At 38.3% G+C, this 16928-nt stretch overlaps 1 long non-coding RNA gene across 1 annotated transcript in view; it reads left to right on the forward strand.

The window, feature by feature from the left end:
* Window positions 1–473: 473 nt before the first annotated feature.
* The window catches only part of LOC104688027, a 104092-nt gene continuing 87637 nt past the window's right edge, over window positions 474–16928 (forward strand). Inside the window, exon 1 of the long non-coding RNA XR_002045116.3 lies at window positions 474–600. This is a non-coding gene — a long non-coding RNA (uncharacterized LOC104688027). The remainder of the gene's footprint in view (window positions 601–16928) is intronic.

Here is a 16928-nt window from a genome sequence, read left to right on the forward strand (position 1 = left end):
AAGTCAAGTCTAGGAAATGTTGGGACACAGGCCTTGACTCCTTTCATAGCGTGAAAAGGGGATCTGCCATCATAAGACTGCTCAGCTGTTTTTATGCTGGCTTTTGTATTTGGAATTGTGTGTTATAATGTATAGACTATGTATTGATTTCAGAACTGAGGAACAGAAACTGCACAAGATATCAATAGGAAGGAATTATCAAATCACAAATTACTTCTGTTGGGTTATGAAACTCAGTTAAAGAAACACCAAGGCAAAAAACCACATTCTGGAATGAGAAACACAAGTCCAAAATACAAGGACCTCCTCACGAGACAAGTTACTGACTTAAGTTTACAGGTTTTAGCCACCAAAAAGACAAGCTGAACTCCCCAGTGAGACCTAATTCAGAAAAAATTACTTTACTGGCCAAGTGACAGCAGCTGTGCAGAGCTAATCCCAGAGCAGAGTGTGCTTATATCAGAAACACATGATGATTTTGACTGTTTTCTGACTTTCCTTACTGCCTTTCCTCCAGCAGATGAGAGGAGAATTGAACTGAAACATCCAGCAATGATTCATAACAGGACTGATGCTTCACCCTTTTCAGCAGGGTTCCAGGTATGAAGTATTATTTTCAGATTTATGTGACTCTGGAGCAGAATTTGCATTGCTTGGTTTACAAAGAGGTGGAATTTTGGTTTGAAAATGGACAAAATCTGGTGCTCAATCCTAAGGAATTGAGGCAATTCTTTATTTCATCTGTTCAGGGGTATATACTAATGTATTTTGTGGGGTTTTATTTGTATTGACTGTCATGTTCCTCAGTTACTGGGGCCTGTGCTTCTGCAGAACACTTAGAATTTAACAGCGGGGGAGTGGAAGAAGGGGAACATCTTGTACAGCATAAGGACAGTTTAATTTTCCACAGCTAAAAACGATAAAAACTCCCAGTGGAGTTGAGCTGCATTTTTCTTTTAAACAACAAAAAATAAGCTCTTCTCAGTAGGTTCTACAAAGTCCATATCCAAACTTTCGCTTTCAGTTTTAGCAGCAGGTTGCATTAGAAATACTTAAATAAGGAATGAAGGAGAGATTTGCACGCAAATATTGATGTCAGTGCAATGGCAGAGATGATCAGGTAAAATCTTGTTGTTGCTAATTCCAGTCAGAGTAGCTGGGGGTCTGGGCTGAATGAAGCCGGGCTTTCCACAGATGAACCTTCTCTGTAATATCACTGTGAATTAGGGAACCCTTTTCTAGTTTAATTATGTTGACCATTGACAAATATTCATTTTCTTTCTGACCATGTCACTCCATCTTTCATTTTCCCCCTAACCCTGTGTATTTATTCCTTTCCTATAGCTCTGGAATATTTCTTCCCTTGTACATCCAGTATTTGCTCTGTTAATTCTTCCTTTTTTCTCTTTCTTTGAAGACCTACTGCTGTGTTGAACAATATTCCTACAACCCTGTCTTCAACTCTCATCCTCCTCTTAGATTTCTAGACTGTGCTGCTGAACATGCTGATACTTGAGTCTTGTACAATGCTAAGAATATCAGTATTTAATAAATATCAGTATGTGAAATGCACAGTTGCTATAAGAGAAATAAATAGCTCAGAAAAAAATCAAGATACTGCTCCTCTGCCACAGCCACTGGCTGCACTGACTGTGAAATGTAACTAATAACTAAATTGTCAGTTTTGGTGTGTGCTAAAGAAACCAAGCAATGTCACACACGCAGATGTTTACTTTCCATTATCCTGGCAACCCCCAGTATATATATCCTTGTGGTGCAATGTAAACTCCTTTCAAGATGACATTTAAGAGGAATTTAATCTGTGTAGAGCACTAACAAACTGAAGCACAGCGGATTTATTCATTTAAGAGAATTATTCATTTAATTTTCACCATTTAGTATCTATATTCATTTACCATTCATTTATTCCCTTCATTTTTATTCATTTATTCATTTATCAAATATTCATTTTAATGGTTTTCATTATCACTATAGTAACTGTAGGGACAGATTTGCAATAATTTTATTCCTTAAATAGGTTTATTCTTGGAAAAACCTACAGTACAGGGTAAGGCCACTTGCTCTGTCAGGTTCATTCCCTTTTCTCAGAAGTGTTTGTCTCTTTACTCCCCTTGTTTCCTTACAGCTCTCCCTACCTTCTCTTAAATTCCTTTCTATGTTTTATGACAGCAGCTTAGTTCAGTGATATTAGACCAAATGCTTGACTGATGTGAAGTACTGAAATCTGAGTATGCTATTCAGTGCTTTGGACACAGATTTAGTCTGCTTGTTTCTCCATATATTTTTCTATTCTTTTCCCTGTATGATGGCTTTTCTTCGAAAATTCACCGCTTATTCCCTTTTAATGCCAGTTCTATTTCTATGTAAATGAGTCCCCTGCAAGCCAGGAAACAATGACCTTCTAAGCAACAAGTGTTTTGAACTGCAGCAGAAGAAAGTCTAAACCTCTGAAAACATTGGGTTCTGTGTATTGATTTCCATTGGAGCATTGAGAATTCAGGTCTTTGTTGGTTTTTTTGGCTTTTTTTTTTTTTTAAGTCTTTTTTTTTTCTCTAATGTGAAAACAGTGGATGAGTAATATCTTTCAACACTACTGAGCATCAGATTGTGCTTTTGATGAAAACAAGGACTGGACCATCTGATACCTTTCGTATAAGACCAGTGCTTTTGAGTTGGAATTCTAGTTCTTTTGTTACAGCTGTGTAGACTGATAAGTACTTACTCAGTTGAGTCCTTGAAGTGCATTACCAGTCACCTAAAAGGATATCTTCTTATGTGTAGTGAAACTTTATGCTGGCGAGCAGGATATTCACAGATGGACCCAGGCTTGTTCTTGGTAAAGAATTGTAGTTGTTTGTGGTTTTTAACTTTCCAACTTCAGTGAGCCCTAATATCCTAGAAAACATCTCTGTGGCTACCTTAGTGCTTCCTTGCATCACAATTTCAAACCAGTGGCAGTCTTCTCTATCTAAACCTTTTCTTCCTTAATCAGACACTGCATTTGAAACTTAAACTCAATTGTCTTTAGACAACTCTAAATTCAAGCCATTCCCATCATGCAATCTTTCACAGCATATCTGTGCTCTGAGTTGTCAAAAACTTTGGTGCTGTGTTGACAACAGAAACACAACTGAAATACTTCCTGAATGGTTGGTTGTATATATATTTAACACTTGCAATTTTTTATTATTACTGTTTATATCACCAGAATAGAAAAAAATCCCCTATGCTTATAGGAAGCATCATGAACTGAGTATTCCCTACAATTCTATATCAAGTAAATCAAACTCCTTCAGATATTTACATTCAGAAGGTTATCTTTGTTGCCAGAAGAGCTAGAAGTAATTTTCTTTACAATGCGATCTTAAGTTTGTGGAGTATGCTGTGACTCTGCAGCAAAAACTCTTCATCCCCCAACCTGAGGCTGCAACTCTAATTTTGAGAACCATTGCTCTGGAGGCTTTTTATCAGCTCCAAAAATGTCTTATCTCTGGTTGCTTTTAGCTGCATAATAAGAGGTCATTTGAAGTAGGTAATGTCTTCTTAAGGGTTTATAATCTAAAGCCCACAGTTGTCAATGAACATTCATTTATTTCAGGGACTCTGAATCCAGGTATTAATTCATATTATGTGGTGTTGGCTTAGTAAATTCAGTAGTACTAAGTTATGAGGAAATGGACTGCCTATTAAAGCTAGACAGAAATATTCTGGTGGCATTTAGGTTATCAGATAAAGCCTTGGAATTCCTGTGAATCTAAATATTTTTCAGCAGTCTGCCTCTTTAATTAACCTCTGCCTGAGAAAGCAATCCTCTTTCCAGCTCACCTGTCCAGCTCCTCCCAGCTCCTGAGAATTCTTGTAGCTCTGGAGAGGAAGTCCCAGGGCTTTTGGAGGGCTGCAGTTCCATCTGTGGGGTTACAGCCTGCAGGGGCCTTGGGCCCTCCTCTTCCTGACGCTGATTTCTCTGATGGTGAACCTGGAAGATTAGGCCCAGACACAGTATAAAACATCATTAATATAAATGTTTATTCTTCTTTACACTCAAAATAATTTTCATCAAAATATTAGAACTTCCTAAAAAAAAGTTGGTTTTTTTTACATCAGTCAATGAAACTTGCTTAAAAGAAAAATAATCAAGGTGTACATTCAATTAAGAGGAGACACAGTTTGTACTTTCTTTCATCTCATCTTCTCGTGCAGCGTTTGAATGAGTTTTATATTTGAGAGGGTTTCACTCCCTTCCCCCTCAGCAGAGGCTGAAGTCAGTGGGAAGAGATCTGATGTGTGCTTTACCCCTCTGGTGTGTGCATGTATGTTTTTTCATTAAATCTGAACATTAACCTTATGGCCTTTAGGCACAATACTTTCTGAAAAACTTAGGCGTGCTGATTATTGCTTGCTTTCCAACTTCAGATCCTCCTGCAAACACTACAGGGACCTCATTAAATTCTGCAGCTGTATTACCCTCCTTCTTTATTAACTTCCTTCAAATATCCTGCCGTGGTCTAATGTCTTCTCTTGTCAGCTTCACTCCACTTTATACACCTGAAGGAGACTTTATTGTTCTTATTTCCTTGCTCTGAAAACTTCATTCATAGCCAGTTTTGACTCCTCAGGATATTTTTTTTTAGCTCATCCCTCCATTGTATCAGCCTTTGTAGTCCCTTGATAATGTTCTGTGCTTTTTAGGCATGACATGCATTTTTTAATCATTATTTTAATTTCCTGATTTAAATCTAAATAGGGCAAGAAGAACAGCAGAAACATAGATATCTTGTAATCTTTTCCTTCATCCTAAAAAAGGGGGAGAACTTACAATAACATGAAAAAATAGTCTCAAAACCTGGAAAAACCTTAGCTTTATTTTTAGGAAGCTGTTAGTCCAGTGAGTAAACAGGTGGCTATAAAAGGCAGTCCAATTCACTGGTGTATCCTAAAAGTTGGAGCCACAGCCACTCACTGCCTCTTGAGTCTGGCCACAACGGCTTTGTATGGATTCTCCCAATTCCTGCTTCCACTCCAGGCTCTTCTGACCTCCATGGCAAACACTCATATTCCAAGGAAGATGGAACACGCTTTTGTAAGGGAACTCCACCCATTATATCCTGTCTTACCCTCATATTGGCCTGTCTACAGAGACAAATTTCATCCTTAATTTTTTTTACCAGTTTCAAGAGACTTAGTTTTATACACTTCACTGACCATTACTTTGTCACATTATTTCCAGTCTCTTACTGTTAGAGATTGAACTTTTTGGGTCCCAACTCTGTGTCACTCTCAGCAATAAATGAACATACAAACACATTTCAGTAAAATTAAGGATACTGGAAAAATGAACATGAAACTCCTCTTCATGAAAACTTGGAAATTATATAGACAGGAAAATTATTTCAAGAAAACAATATAGTAAAGAAATGTAGCAATTATTCCATGCAGTAATAGCTCAAATCAGCATTTTAAAGAAGTCTATATGTCTGCTTCCAAGTACTTATGATGCTCAGTGCAATCTTTTAAACAAAGTCAACTAGGCAAGACTAATGCCAAATCAATTACAGTCACTAATGTCTCATACAACTACAGAGCAAAAATATTCTGAGTTGAATGTAGCATTCATTACAAACAGCAATACATTCATAATCTGAGCTTCTCAAATTAAGTAGTCTGGTGGAGTACAAGGGAGAATTTACCATGTGTTAGGACTTTCCAGGACAAGTGCTCCCAAATTTTTCTTATGGTTCTAGTCTTAAGGTTCATTTTTTCATGGTTGCTAATGTTTCTGCCATGCTGAAATGGAACTTGGGTCGTTGCTGTATTTTACAGGAAGTTGAATATTCAGTGTCTTACTGGTCTAACAGCTCTTCATTCTGATCACTTAAAAACTGTTCCTGTTGATTTCAGAATGTTTTTTGAATAAATCAGAATTAATAATGGGATGCAGAACTCAGTTTCTCAAATGATTCATGGGGGTTTATTAGGAAAAAATACATTCAAACCTGGCAAAATTACTCCTGCCTACAGGGACATATCACTGTGATTATATTTGTCCAGGCTGATAAGAGATCAAAGGAAACCCTTTGCTCTAGCATTTCCTTAGATCAATTTATGGGGCAATTCCAGCTGCCCTGTATTGTATTTTACCACCCCAGTATCCTCAGTAGTCCGAGAAGCAATGATGGTACCAACTCCATGTTCCTTGCCTCTGTGTCTAAGCTTTAAACGTTAAAATTTGATCATACAGTCATGGGATCAATCAAGACCACCTAATTCCAAACTCTTCCCATGGGCAGGCACACCTTCCCCTATCCCAGGTTGCTCCAAGCCCCATCCAACCTGGCCTTGGACACTTCCAGGGATGGGGCAGCCACAGCTTCTCTGGACAGGCTGTGCCATTTTAAAAGGCAGAAGATGGGTCTTTGTTACTATTTCTATCAGTTGGGTTCTCTGGGAATTTGATTCTCATTTTGGCTGCTTATGCTGGTTAGTTCTCACTGACCACACGATGTGCCCCATCCTGGCTGTGTGAACTCAAAGTCAGGCCAAGAGCTGTGCAGGCAGGAAACCTGCAAAACACACAAGACTTTTCATCTGTACTGTGTGCTTGCAGCCGTGTGCTTTCTTGTCACAGCACTGCTCAGACAGGGATATGTACACGTGGAATTCAGGTCGAGCAGCACTATGGATGCATGACTTGGAAAGCACTCACAGAAATCAGACTGAAAACTTGTTTTCTTCAGAGTTGGTTGCTTGCTTGTTTACAGGGGGTAAGCACAAAGGATGAGCACCGCAGATGGCTTCAGGCAAGGGCAGACCTAAAGGAGAGGCCGAGTCTGGGGCCATCTGGTGTGCCAGCTCCCAGGAAAAATCAGTGACTTGGAGTGTAAGGCCAAGTCAGTGACACCTACTAGAAACTGCTGCTGCTGAGGAGCGTTTTGCTCAATTTGCTACTATATATTCCTGCTGTAATTGATTATAGAGAATGAAAAGAACTACTAAACCCACCTCTTATGGTACAAAAGAAAATGTTTAGGTCTTTTTCATGGCTGTAAAGAATGAGAATAGAAAGCAGAATTAACATTTGTTTTTAAAAACTCATCTTTACTCTCCCAGGATCTTGGGAAAACACCTGCTCAGTATCCTAGAAATCCCAAAAGATGTCCTACAGAACTTACATCCTTTTCAGCTGTGAGTCCCAGGAAGTTTATTTCATATCAGAAAAATTATGTTGTTTAAGGAATAGTTGAAAATTTTTAGAACGGCTTAATTGCTTAAAAAAACCCTAAAAGTGTTGGTGGGGAGGGGGAGGTAACATTTCAACACCTTTTTACTAAGCTTGAACTAGAGCTTCATTATTTGCACCTATGATTATTTTGCTGTTTGTTAGTTCTGCTGTGGTTTACTTGGGGTTTTCCTGTATAAATAACTCCGAGTAAATGTGCACCACAACATAAGCTTTGGGACGTGTGTTTATTTATAAGCTCTTAGAAGTTATAAAATATACTTTGAGTTACTTCTGTGTGTGTTTATATCTGTATCGCTGAACTTACTCTACTGTAAGGCTAAAGGTCCGTGGCCCTCTGCCCTCGTGTCCCTGGCATGAAGGTTGGTTTGGGTGACCTCAATCTGTCAGCTCCATCTCAGAGAATGTGTGAGAGTGTGTTTAACTCATCCCCTGGCATTCCACAGTGTGGAAGTTCTGGGCTCTCCAACAGCCTGTCAGGAATTCAGCCGATGAGACGTGTGAATCTCAGAAAGAGAGAAATGTTGGGCAAAACATTTTGTGTTTAGTGAGAGGCATTTCCTGACAAAACTCTGCTGTGTTGAAATGTTTTCCATTCTAGTTCTGCTTCTTAAAAAACTAAATTTGCAACCAAATGCTGCATAGTAAATTGATGTAAATTGTAATTTACGTCAGAGCAGGCTGTGATGCAGCAATATCTTTGTTCCCAGGGAACAGAGGAGTTGTGGCCAGAGCAGAGGTTTGCTCACATCCCAAGTAGTAAGGCTGACTTTGTCGCTGCTATGCCATCAGTGCTGACCAACAGCTTCTCTGAGCTCCAAAATTCTGGCTGTGAAAGAAAGCAAAATCTTAACACATTCCCAATTACTGTGATTCTTATCCTCATCTTTGTAAGATGTGATTGTCCTGCACTACCGAGTTCCTTTATTTGCTAGTTGTCTATACAGATTCCGCCTATTATCATGATAGTAGTTCTCTTTTATGCCAGTGTAAATAAATAATAGTGTTTCTGAAGTCAAGGAAATTAAACATCTTGTTTTATCAATGCAAGTGAGAAAAAAAAAAAAGAATCAAGCCCTGTATTTGTTTTATTCCCGGCTTTGCTTTCAGCAAAATTTTAGATGTGGTAAATACCATTAAAAAAAAAAACCAAAACAAAACCCGATGTTCTAACATTTCCAACATGCGAGACAGCACCAAAATATAGATTTCTTAGTTTCTTTGTATCTTAGTGTGTATATAGAATTAGTACAGAGCTCCAGAAAGATATGAAAGAGCCCTACACAGGGAGTAAGAGCACAGTGCCCGGCAATTAGTGTTGTGCTGTGCTATTTGCTGTGCCCTATTTTCACAGACAAACAATTTCTGCCACCAAAAAATGCACAGGAAAGTTCAGAAATTTCAAGACTCCCTGTGGTGCTCTAAGTTGTTTTTTCTTCTTCTGTTGTTTTTGGTGCTCTTATTTTCTTCTAACCAGTGCTGGCGTAAATTATTTATTTTCCTAAAGGGGGATTTCATTCTGTGAGAGGAATTTCTTTGAATTTCAACATGGCCTTACTAAAGAAGGTGCTACCTGCTCCCATTTTCAGTTTCTCAAAGTTATAGCTCATCCAGGGGGCAAGACCTCTTGTTCTCCAGGCACCCAGAGATAGGGTATTTGGGACAGTTAAAAACAGAAGGTAAACAAAAAATTCTCACCGTATTGTAAAAAACGGCCCTAGATTTCTATGTGTAAATGTAGTTTTATATCTTTAATATAAGAATTAATAAATGTCACAAATAAGTAGTAAAATATAAGGCCAAGCATGCAATATTATTATTGCATAATTATTATTACATATGTAATACATATATAATTATTATTACAATATGTAATAATATTACATACTTCCTCTTATAAGATTTCTCTCTTCTGGAAAATAACACATGGATTAGGGGGAAAAATAAGATGGAATTTCAGCCACTGATGCTGTGTTTTTCTCCTCCTAGTCACAACAGTAAATACAGTTCCCTGAAATCTCATCACATCTGGCACTGAACACGTTCCAAGGCTCCCGTGTCAAAGACCAGAGTGCAATCTTGCACATGGATCTACTGAGATCTATGTACAGAGTACAACTGAGTTTATGGAAAAATTTATAGCAGCTTTAAAGTAAGTGCCTCCTTTACAAGTGCTCTGGAGTGCTATTCTCTGTTCTGGAGGTACAGTCAGAAATCTGTCAGGTGTCCAAGGCCTGGGCATAGGGCTGGGTTGGGTACAGTCACTAACAGCATTTAGGTCCAAGGTTATCCTAAGTACTGGACCACCACACGATAGATCTGCAATAATTGAACAGTAATTGAAAATCCCTCTCCTCTACAGCTTCACCCCTCAAAGCAGAACCATAAGAAAATGTTGGGAATGAAGTAAGCTCAGTAACCCCAGCTGTCATCCACAGAAATGTCTTTACACCTAAGCAGTCATTCCTGCATTGCTGACAAACTTGTTTTCCATTTTAGCTTTGATTTAAAAGTAAAATATGTTGGGTTTTTTTTTTTTTTTTTACATTTTGGCCATTGTAGTAAATTCTGTACTCCTAGATGTTGGCTTGTGACTGGAGCAATTTAATCCCTGAATGTCCCCTTTTAGTTCTTGTCTTTGCCTGAAGGTGAAGATTTCATTATGGTACATGTTCATGCTGAACTATGTGTTAACCCAGCTCCTCCTGCCCAGTGTGTTACGTAAATAAGGTAAGACTTACACTCTCCCAAATCCTTTATCAGGTGACAGCACAAGTCCTTTGACAATCCTTTTCTAGCTTGTGGTAATAGGTTAGGTTTTATGATGAATCCACTCAGGAGTTTGCCAGTGGCTTTGAGGGGAAGGACAAGGTATGAATACAGAAAAGATGGGAGGTTTTGTGGCAGCATTCATTAGACGGGCCTTCCATAAAATTCAGTACCAAAGAGGCCCAGTGGAGGGCCAAGAGCTGCTGCCACTGTGCCCAGGTTGGAGATGGCAGCACCTCCTTCAGGGATAATACACATCCCACCCCTACTGTCCTACTGTCAGGACAGGACAGTCCAGAAACTGTGCTGGGAATCAGTTGAAGTCAACACAGCTGTGCCAAGTACCACATCTGAAGGCTTTTGTCTATATTAAAATAAAATCTGCTTTTCAGGTCTGCAACATTATTCTTCCAAAATCTCTTTTTTGCAAGCTACTGATGGGGAAAAGTCATATTCATTTAGAGAGGAAACTTCCCAGTAGAAGTTCGAAATGTCTTTGAGAACACCATGTTATCAAAACCATGTTTTCATGTTCTAACCAAGACTTGGCTCAACTTCACCTAGCTGAGGTTGATACTTTTGTTGTTGCCTGGCGATTGGCAACCCCCAAAAATGTAGCAAATAAGCACCTAGCCAGGAGTCCAGAATGAGCAAGATTCACAGCAGCTTTTTCTCCAGTAGTAAAAATCTTGCTACTAAAAAATGGTGTACTGATAGTTGTGTTTTTGTCTTGTTTTTTTTTGGTAGATCTTTAAGTTATCATGTAAGTGCTCACAGCATAGTAATAAGGCCCAAGACAGATACAGAGAAATACAAGAAAAATGTGTATGTTTGATTATGCCTTAAATGAGCTCAAATATCCTTTTATCATCCTGATATCCCTTATATCATCCTGCTAATGTGCTGGCAAGGCATGCAGATGTGCCTCAGTACTTAAACAAATTATTGTATCACAAGATAATTTGATTTTAGAATGAGCAAAAGCCTACACAGATATGCAAATCCTCTGCTGTTACAGTGGGGAGATCTAGCCATATTTCTTTCTTTCCCAAAACTTCACCTTTAAGGAGTTTTCTTGAGCCACAAGTGGAAGGGAGATTAGGAGATCAGCAGTCCTCCAGGAGGAGTGCTGGTTATCCTTCCTAAATTTTAGACAGTGATGTTCACACATGACAAAGTGGGACCATTCCCTGCCTGGGTGCCAAACTGCACCTCTTTAACCAGCTTGCAAGATTAGTTGATGATAAACTCTTCATTCGTTTACTGTGAGGTCAAATTTCTCCCATGCCACGGTGGTGGGAATGTTTCAGTTCCTTAGTACACGCTCCAAACTGCATCTTAAATTAACGTAAAAATTATCCATTTCTTTCCAGCCTTTATACAAGCACCTAAATGAAAACAGTATTAAGCAATTCATTAATGGCTTTTGCTCTTTGCTGTGTGCACTAATAACCAACTGCTCCAGTGGCACAGAAGGAGGGACTTTTGGGACATTTTTTACAGGGGTTTATAGAAGAGTGGGGAAATTTTTGTAACTATTTTCAGCAGAAAAGCAATACTTTTTCATGAATATTGCATTGCTCTGAAAGTATTCTAGAAATAGCCTTGCATGACTAATTGCTTTTTTTTTTTTTTTTTTTTTTTTTTTAGCTTAGGAAGGTGTTCAGGGCATAGAATGGGAGGAATTTTGATTTTTTTTGAGGTATGATCCAAAGAGATTTCGATATCCTATTTGGTCTGAGAACATTTTTCGTTCTGAAGTTGTTCACTACCACTGTCATAGATGATTAATTAAACTGGAGCTGCAGAAATAGTAACAATTAGTACCAACAGTGCTGTGCACCTAAGTACATTGCAAACATACATTTTATCTTACCTTTTACCCATTAAATGGTTCCCTTTCTCAGATAAGCACTGCTAATCTAATGACTTGCTAGATCACACAGTGAATCAGAGGGAGAGCTGTGGAAACAAGTTTAAGGGCATGAAGCTACAAATACTCTTGACTATGAGTAACTTTACTCTTGGGAGTATTTCAATTAACTCCAGGAGGGATTATGTAGGGTAATAAGCTCTGAACTTCATGGAAAGTGTTCTCAGGACTGGTCCCCAAGCATATTCAATTGCAGTCTTCACATAAAATCACATAAATCTGTAGTCAGGGACTTTTAATAAACATATTTTATGCCATAAATTACTTTCTGAGGAGGATTTTTAGAGGTATAATTTTACAGCATTGACCTCCAATAGACTCATAAAATTCTATCATGTTAAATGTATATTTAATGGCTTCAAACATTTCATAGTAGTGATCCAGTGGGCCTGGAGGACTTTAGTACTGCAACAACCTATTGCATCAATGGATATTTAGAGAGGTTTAAAAAATGCAGATTATTGACTTTATTATTGATGCAGAGGAGCCACTATATCTTATCAGGCAATTAAATACCCTTTCATAAAGTGCTTATTGCATGGGGACTGAATTTATGGAAATGATGAAACTTAATGGCTTCACAGGAATTGTTACATCTGGTCTGAAACTCTTTTGGGGATATTAATATTTATTTTCACATTCATGGCTGTAGTAATGAGAAATTAAGGAATTTTGTAGTAAATTACAAATGTAAGTATGTAGATATAGAGGTTGCTATATTAATTTAAGTAAATCCTAAAGACAAATGTACTTGCATCATTTCTTTCCTGCCTTTAAAGTTACACAGTTAAACCAGCCCAATGAAAAGAGATGGCTGTATTTTGATAGCTTGTGTAAATCCAGAATGTGCCAGGTCAAAATTTACAATTTTAATTTTCGTTTCTACATCTGATTTAAGAACACTTACCCACACTTTATCCCTTTCCACTAGGGCTATAATTTTGCACAGATTATTCTGACATATATTTGATAGCTAATGAAGGATTTTAGATGTATCCACATACAATATGGCATTGGACCTGGAAATTGCTCTGCTGTTTTCACTTGAGTTCCTCTGCAAATTCAGTCCTAAATTCAGCCTTCCAGTGAGCTTCCTCTGGCTGGCAGATTTTTCAGTATTAAGTGTGTGTATTGTCCAGACAGGTTCCCAGAGATTTAATTTATTTTTTTCAAGCACCCAGATTTTCAGAGTTATTTGACGTTGGACACAAAGGAGTAGAAAATATGAGCAGTGCACCACAAGAATGCTGGATTTTTGCAGAGTTTTTGTTTCCTGCTTAGGGTAGCATATCATCCTTCTGGAAATGAAGCTGCACCTTTGTCAAAAATTGCCACATCATTAAACCCCTCTTTTTGGCACTCTCAGGTCTGAATCCACCCAAAGAGGTGTCTCTTGGTCATCTATTCTAAATTTTACTGTAGCTCCATTTAGTCTTTGCTCTGTCATCTCCTCTTACTTGGCAAAAAAGGCAAATTCAAGGAAGGTCATGTTGCTCTAGCCTGTGTAGTCCCTGGGGAGAGAAAAATCTTCCAATTGACTATGTGGATGTAGAATTTAAATAAAAATGTTTGCGGATTTTCTTGGTTTTACAATCTCAAAACTGGCTTTTGCCTTTGAGATTGGCAAAATTCAACTGCAAGATTTCTTTGTGCTGCCAATAACACAGTGTTGCCCCTACTTGAGTAAAGTTTTCTTAAATACCCTCACGTTAATAAAGCCAGGTTTACCTATGTTACAGGTTTACCTGGGTTATCAAATAGCCCAGAGTTTTTTGTAACCTTTTAGAATCCCCAAATCTATATATTATGCCTAATGTATAGATTATGCCTAAAGTATATGCTGAAACATAGGTGTTTGTATACATCTTGGTAGATTTGGGGTAGAACCAGAAAAAAAAATCACTAAACAGAGACAGTGCTTCCTAAGCCACTAATTTAAGGCAGTGCTTAAGATCACAGTTAACTTTAGGAATCTCTTTAGTTTCCATTCAAGTCAAGGATGAGACTTAACCTGAAGAATCTTTTCTACTAAAAGGTTTCTCTGAATAGTGTCCTTTCTAGTGTAATAATTAAAACAGAAAATATTAAAAATTCTTTTTTCATCTTTGAATCGCTTTCTTACTGCAGGGCTATGTATATATGATAGTAAAAATGCTATCGCTTAAAAGAGGTAATTTCTCTGTCGTTTCTGTGAAGAAGCTTTATAGACTATTACAAAATTATTTAAGGTCTTTGAAATGTTTGTTTTTGACACTTTTGTTTTCATGTGGTTTTGGGGTTTTTTTCATAAAAAATGTGCCAATTCTATAAAATAAATTCTTTTGTAGAAGGAGACTGTAGAAAAGTCCCTGAAGTGCTTCACTTTGAGGAGCTTTGTTCATCAAGGTAGAGGGCTTTGTGAGCCACAGGCATTATAATTATATGTTTTTTCTCTTTTTTAAATCAGTGGCAAAACTCTTGTAGGCTGCAGAGGCAGCAAGAGTGAAAGGAACTGCTGTGCTTTGGTTTATTGTTCCATTTTCTGATTAACATCTTAAACTGCATTTCGATCATGCAGCTTCCACTGTCAGAGAATGCCTGATGGTCTTTCGTTGATCTTCTGAGAGAACAACAGCTCATCTTGATGCTCAGCCAAGGCATCTATCATTTAGCTGTCCCTCTCAGTTACTGTGTGAGAATGCAGCACAGGCCTGGCTCAGAGTGTCCTCACTCCATCTGGTGACCTGTCAGAAGAGTTCTTAGACTTCTTTCCTTTCACCACACAGCTACGAATTTTTTTTCTGCACAAAATGTATTTTTAACACTAAGTGTTGAATAAATTTAACAGGTCAGACTCCAAGTAAGGTTACTATCATTCAAAAAGTTACTCTGCACCAGTTTGGCCGCAGTGGCTGCCCAGAAGAGGTATTCTTAGCCTGCAGAAAGTATTGTGTCATTTAACTGTCCCAGAGGTCAATGATAGAAAATAAAAAATACATCATGTTCCCTAACATTTGTTGCAATGAGAAGTATGAACAAGTGCTGAAGTCTAGCTAACATATATCAATTTGACTATGGAATTGAGCCATCTTGGCATTTATTTCTTTTAATTTTCCTAAACAGATGGTTTTTATTCCCACCATGCAATTTTTTTCTCACCACTGTTTTTTTTTCTGAGCACTCTCATCTAGCTTTCATTAGCTTTTGTTCTCCACATATTATTCAGGCAAGTGTGCTGCACGCAATCTAGGATTGCAATTAAACAGGAGCGGGAGTGGGGTAAATGAATGGCAGATCTGTACTTGTGCTTCTGCCAGAGATAATGGTGGATAGGTGCAAGGGTCTATTCTTTCTGCTACATGCTATGACTCTGTTATGTGTAGGTATTAAACAGAGAGGACCAATATTTCTCTGTTTCCTTCCCCTTTCACTTCTGCCTCGTACCTGTGTCACACGACATCATCAGTCACACAAAGGCCGTGTCATGTGCTTAGTTGTTGCTGCCAGAAATAATATGAAATCAGGCCTGGCTGACATGTAAAAAGCAGAGCCTTCCTTATAGCAGGCCAATAAAAGTCACCAACAAAAAAAGCCTGTGGATTTTTAATGGAGAAAAAGTACTAATGAATAGGCATTAATTGAAAACTAGGGCAAGAAAGACAGAGAAGAGGTAAGACAAATCAATTTCTATACTTATAAGCCTGAGTTAACAATAAACAAACAGCAATAGCAGCAAGATGCATTGGACCAAAATAATCACAGGTGCAAATGGTGGGAAGTTAGGTGTGAATAAATTAGTTAACAAAGGTCTACTAAATAAATCCACGACTGAACACGAGTGGAGTGACTGTACAAAAGTACAAAAGAATTTAAGATTTTTTGCCCTGCCTCTGGTAGGAGATATGATGATTGACTGTGGGAGCATAAAGAAACAAAAACCATGGTGGCTCTTTCCTTGGGCAGTGTAGGCTCTGCCCCTGTGTTAATTTTATAATCTTCTGTAGAACTGGGGAGGCTCAGTTCCCTCTTGTGCTAAGCACAGATGGTGCTCATGCCAGCTCCATGTTCAGCAGATGGACACATGTGCATGAAAGGTGATGCAGAGGAGACAGTTTGTTCTCAGTAACCTTGCTGTCAGGTGACTTCATTTGTGATGTGAGTGGGGAGAATTTACAGAGTAACTCTGTGCTTCAGGTCTCCTTTTTACAATGATAACTTATTTTCCCTCGTGTTGAAAGCCATATTCAGGAACTGTACTTCAGTGTTCTCTTGCCTTAACTTCCTGAAGAGCCCTAAATACTTTGTTGGCTATTCCCAAAAAATTAGAGGCAGACACTGGGCAACTCATGGCTGAACATGGAAGAGGATATTTATGGAAGACTTATAAGGTCATTTACGAAATCTTTGTTGCTGTTCTGTTTTCTGACATATAAAAATTGGTTAGTATTACCCAGATAATGAACAACTTGTGCTGTTCTTGCTTTAAGCACTGCTGCTTATTTAACCTGCACTGTCTGGTGTGCCAGTGTGCACGCACCAGGACACCTTGGAGGGAAGGATGCCGTGCCTTTGTGATTGCTGCAGAGCAGCCAGCATTCATTTCAGTTCAGAATTTTTCAACCTGAAATTACAATCATATTCCTGCTCTCCACTGGCATCAACAAAACCCATTAACTGTAATATCAGGACTGATTTTTTCTTATTAGGCATTTATTAAGAGCTAAGTATCTTAATAAAGCAGAATATTCTGCAACTTGGCAGCAGAAGTGAAGCATTCTGGAGAGTGCTCCTATAATCCATCCTCCTTCCTGGTGGTGATGAATGTGCACCATGAAGAGATTAGATAATTTGCTTCACTTGAGTAATAAAATGCTCTGTGCACTTTCTCAGTAGTCAGATTGTTGATTCTGATCAAGTGGAGGACTTGGCTGATCTTGGGATTCAGCTGATAAGAAAATGGAAATATTTGAAACTCAGAATTGACTGCCA

The sequence above is a fragment of the Corvus cornix genome, chromosome 9 (assembly GCF_000738735.6).
Source record: "Corvus cornix cornix isolate S_Up_H32 chromosome 9, ASM73873v5, whole genome shotgun sequence".
In the NCBI taxonomy this organism is placed as follows: Eukaryota; Metazoa; Chordata; class Aves; order Passeriformes; family Corvidae; genus Corvus; species Corvus cornix.